The sequence below is a fragment of the Polyodon spathula genome, chromosome 45, assembly GCF_017654505.1.
Source record: "Polyodon spathula isolate WHYD16114869_AA chromosome 45, ASM1765450v1, whole genome shotgun sequence".
Taxonomy (NCBI): domain Eukaryota; kingdom Metazoa; phylum Chordata; class Actinopteri; order Acipenseriformes; family Polyodontidae; genus Polyodon; species Polyodon spathula.
The window spans coordinates 766116-771595 of record NC_054578.1 but is presented as its reverse complement, the minus strand read 5'-3'; the positions used below and the strand labels follow the sequence as shown (position 1 = coordinate 771595).

At 42.4% G+C, this 5480-nt stretch overlaps 1 protein-coding gene across 1 annotated transcript in view; it reads right to left on the bottom strand.

Annotated features, from left to right (window-relative positions):
* The window catches only part of LOC121305860, a 189323-nt gene that overhangs the window by 90560 nt on the left and 93283 nt on the right, over nt 1-5480 (bottom strand). The gene's annotated exons all lie outside the window — the stretch shown is intronic.

Below are 5480 nucleotides of genomic sequence, written 5' to 3'. Positions count from 1 at the left end.
TCAATCAAGTTCATTGTTTCCTGTTATTATTATCAGGCATGATCAAATTCCCAGGTTTCCCTGGAATTGTGTGTTTCCATGACTCCCGGTGGCATTTCTGAGATGTCAGCAGATCCAAGTTGGGTTTTTTTTTTGGGGGGGGGGGGGGGGGGGGGGGGGTTATGGTGGGAGAACAATATGATAGGTAATATGATAATATATTTGTTTTTATATAGCACCTTTCACAGTGGACCACCATCACAAAGCGCTTTACAGAGGCAGGCTGTGAGCTGTGCGTTATATGCAGAGTCGCTTACAATAGGACATTGATTTAACATCTCATCCCAGGATGGAGCACAAGGAGGTGAAGTGACTCGCTCAGGGTCACACAGAGAGTCAGTCAGTGGCAGAGGTGGGATTTGAACCTGTAACCTTCTGGTGACAAGCCCTGGACTTTCACCATCTTTTCATGCAATCGCATTGACTGTGAAACTGCGCACAGATTTGTTGCGCCGGCGCTGTGTCGTTTACCTGCAGCCAGTACTTGCGTGGAGTCCTGGCGCCATCTACTGGGAGACGTGAGAATAGCAGGGAGAGGGTTTGTCATTCATTTCAATGGGAGAGAGATTATTAAATCTGCAAACGGTATCTGGAAAGTTAATACTCGAATTTAAACGAGTGTATTGACTCGTGTGTTTGTATTATACAGGACAGCGATACAAGCTATTATCAGCCATGTGCAACTTTATAAATGAACCGGCTATTCTATACATGAACCAACATTTCCTTGGTCATTTTATGAACTGATATAATTAATGTAACTATTATCTGTGACCTTGTTTTAAATACATAAATGAATCTCCTGTTTTAATACATATCACAACATCTATTATTATTATTGCACTGGACGGTACCCTAGTGTAATAATCCGCCTGCTCTCTTGATTAATCGATAAACTCACACAGAACTACAGATCCCATCATGCCTCCCGTCCCTCCCCTGCATCGAGCCCCAGCGCGTCCAATCACGGGAGCGCTCCTCGGCTCGGAGTGAGCCCGCAGCCAATGGCAGGCGAGAGAGGGGGCGGGTTTGTTTCGGGTTTCCCTCACAATGTTTTCCCCTGAAGGAGAGAGAGGAGGCGGCGCGGCTGAATCAACCAGTAAGATTTTAAACACAAATCCATTGCATTGCATCTGATAACCGGCACAGACAGTTACAATGTGTTATTGGTGCTAATATTTTAAGAAAGAGGGTCCGTCTGCACGGGACCGTTTGATTTGCACGACACGACACGACACGACACGACACGCCACGACACGACACGACACGACACCTTTTTTTTTCCCAGGATAAGGTTGCGCTCCAGTCCACTCCAGACTCTCCAGTGCTGACAGTATTGGACACCTTACTGAAATACAAAGTAACTTCTTATTCGTTACTTTAAACAAAGTAGCGCGTTGTGATTGTAATTACTCGTTATAGTCCGTTATCCTTGTCCTGCGAAACAGCTGCTGTTGTGTCTGCTGTTTACTGTATGGCTGGTAACCCACTGATTAAATGTGTCAAACACGTTTTTCAAAATGTTTTGTAGTGTAACAAAACAACTCTAACGTACTGGACATGGCAAATCTTAATCATTGCGATACAATAACCTGTTCTTTGTATTCTCTTTAAGATTTATTTTCAATTCCTATCTCTGTTTTTACAGTAGTTTTTGTTAATCAGAACAGATTATTTTGATCGATACCCAGTCCTGTAGGCATGGCTGTTTTAGTGCGCGTCAGATGTTCTGGTTTTCGTTTCTGGTTTTTCCCAGTGTGTTGGGAGCAATGGGCAGCACACTTGTGTCACTGACCCCTCCAGCCCAGTCTGAGCACCTGTGTAGGTCCGTGATCTACTGTGTGTTAACTGTCTAGGTTATAAAGTAGGCCAAATTAAAAAATAACAGCTAAAAACATTTAACCTGGATTATAAATGCAATATGTGTGCCAGGGTGCCAGTTGCAGTGCATATTTATGAAGATATAATATTTATCATTAATACCTCAATATCCTAATATCCTATTGGTAATATACAAAGATACAAATTAATGTTCATGACTTAATATACAGGACATCCATTATAGGATTCATATATATATTTTTTTTAATATAAAATTATCTTTACAATTCCTTTAGTTGATTTTTCAAATATTTCAAAATGATTATGTACAAAATAGAAGATAAAATATCAATAAACAGTATATGTTTCAATAAACAAAATGTGTGTGTGTGTGTTTAGAATGCCTACTTTATTAATTACAAGAGAAACCACACATAAAAATGATCACGTTTATTAAGGCTCACAAAAGAGAGAATACAGAAGTTAGAAATCATGGTACCGGAATTACAAGCACGGACACAAGCAGGAATCAAACACTGGAACACACATTTTCATGAGCACGCTGTCTTCCGTATGTTTCCGCTCGCGTGCACGCAGGATTCACGCACGTCACGCACAGCGACGGGGCTCAGCAGCCTCTATTGGGTTGGTTGGAATGAAGACGGCATTTTTGTTTCAGCCGGGAAACAGTTTCAGTTGCATTTAGTACTAAGTTGTAATCTGGAGTTACTTCAGAACTTGTAGATAAACTCAATCAGTGTTTAAATGTTCGGGCACAGCTGTTCTTTTCAAACGCACACAACAGCATCAGTTCAGTTAAAGTCTGCTTTCAATCGCTCAAAGTGCATGTTTGTATTTTTAATCTTAGTGTTAGTCTGTATTAAATGTTTTTACTGCTGGTTTGCATGTAGAATTTTCTACACATTCTACACTCATGAGAGTGATGTGGATTCTCACCTCTGTGAATTAAATGATGGTGGTTTTTCAAAGTTCTTGACTGGCTGAAACTCTTCCCACAGTCGGCACAGGCATACGGCCTCTCTCCAGTGTGGATTCTCTGGTGAAGTTTCAGGTTTTGTAAATGTCTGAAACTGTTCCCACAGTCAGCGCAGACGTACGGCTTCTCTCCTGTGTGAATTTGCTGATGTTTGTTCAAATAGCGTGGCTGTCTGAAGCCCTTCCCACAGTCAGCGCAGACGTATCGTTTCTCTCCAGTGTGGATTCTCTGGTGAAGTTTCAGGTTGTCTATCCGGCTGAAACTCTTCCCACATTCTTTACAGTAATGTGGCTGCTCTCCTGTGTGAATTAACAGGTGTTTTTTAAGATTGGATAACTGATTGAAACTTTTCCCACATTTACTGCATGGATACGGTTTATCTCCTGTGTGAATTCGCTGGTGTATTTTCAAACTGTGCAATAGACTGAAGCTCTTCCCACAGTCAGCACAGATGTACGGTTTCTCTCCAGTGTGGATTCGCTGGTGACGTTTCAGGGTTTGTAAACGTGTGAAACTCTTTCCACATTCTGTACAGGACAGAGCGCCCTGCAAGCTGCTACCTTCCTCACTGAAATGGACGGGGTCTAGTACAGGACTCTCCTCTTCAATATGGACTGATTCCAGTACAGGATTCTCCTCTTCAATATGGACTGATTCTAGTACAGGACTCTCCTCTTCAATATGGACTGATTCTAGTTCAGGACTCTCCTCTTCAATATGGACTGATTCTAGTTCAGGACTCTCCTGTTTAATATGGACTGATTCTAGTTCAGGACTCTCCTGTTTAATATGGACTGATCCTAGTAAAGGACTCTCCTCTTCAATATGGACTGATTCTAGTTCAGGACTCTCCTGTTTAATATGGACTGATCCTAGTAAAGGACTCTCCTCTTCAATATGGACTGATTCTAGTTCAGGACTCTCCTGTTTAATACGGACTGATTCTAGTACAGGACTCTCCTCTTTAATACAGACAGGCCCCATCGTTGAGTCTTCTCTTCACTAGGATAATCCAGTTTTGTCATCTGAACACATTTCCTAAAAATAAACACAAAACACAACCTGTTACAATCTCTTTGTTGGATTCTATGAGCTTGCGTTCCCAGCTCCAGACTCCATTCATTACCATGATCGCAAACGCGCTGCACTGAGTGAGATAAAGGAAATTTTCTATAAAGGAAGGAGAGACAGACCAAAACAAATCACAGAAACAAAGCAGAGAAATATTCAAACGTGTACAGAAAGCTCCCACACGTGTAACCACTCAAGCAGAAGAGCCTCGGCAACACTGCTTAGAAAATGACAGCATTTCCTTCACACAAGACAAAGGGTACTGTTGCAAAGCTTGAGATTTGACAATGAAGCTTATTCTTAGCGCTGTGGCCGATTTGCACGTATTGTTATTTGGTTGCTCGTAAGCACCCACAGAGCTAACCAGGCAGGAGATGCGATAAACAGCAGCGCGTCGGTTCAGGGCGCAGGGCTGGAGAGTCTGGAGCGCACTGGAGCGCAATCCCACCCTGGAATGATGATGCTGTTGGTGTTGTTTGGGATTTGATCTGAATTTATTTTTTATTGTTATTTTGGTTTGTTTGTTTGTTTGTTTGTTTGTTTGTTTTTCAGGGGCCACGGCCTCCTCAATGGGCCTGGGTGTGTTTATATACAATTATCATAATCGTGCACAGAGAAAAAAAAAAAAAAAAAAAAAAAAAAGCACCCTCTTTGTTAAAATATATATTTTACATGAAGCAGCTCGTTTTCGGTAGCAACTTATCAGATGCAATGCAATGAATTTGTGTTTAAAATCTTACTGGTTGATTCAGCCGCGCCGCCTCCTCTCTCTCCTTCAGGGGAAAACATTGTGAGGGAAACCCGAAACAAACCCGCCCCCTCTCTCGCCTGCCATTGGCTGCGGGCTCACTCCGAGCCGAGGAGCGCTCCCGTGATTGGACGCGCTGGGGCTCGATGCAGGGGAGGGACGGGAGGCATGATGGGATCTGTAGTTCTGTGTGAGTTTATCGATTAATCAAGAGAGCAGGCGGATTATTACACTAGGGTACCGTCCAGTGCAATAATAATAATAGAATAATAATATGTATTAAAACAGGAGATTCATTTATGTATTTAAAACAAGGTCACAGATAATAGTTACATTAATTATATCACTTCATAAAATGACCAAGGAAATGTTGGTTCATTTATAGAATAGCCGGTTCATTTATAAAGTTGCACATGGCTGATAATAGCTTGTATCGCTGTCCTGTATAATACAAACACACGAGTCAATACACTCGTTTAAATTCGAGTATTAACTTTCCAGATACCGTTTGCAGATTTAATAATCTCTCTCCCATTGAAATGAATGACAAACCCTCTCCCTGCTATTCTCACGTCTCCCAGTAGATGGCGCCAGGACTCCACGCAAGTACTGGCTGCAGGTAAACGACACAGCGCCGGCGCAACAAATCTGTGCGCAGTTTCACAGTCAATGCGATTGCATGAAAAGATGGTGAAAGTCCAGGGCTTGTCACCAGAAGGTTACGGGTTCAAATCCCACCTCTGCTACTGACTGACTCGCTGTGTGTGACCCTGAGCGAGTCGCTTCACCTCCTTGTGCTCTGTG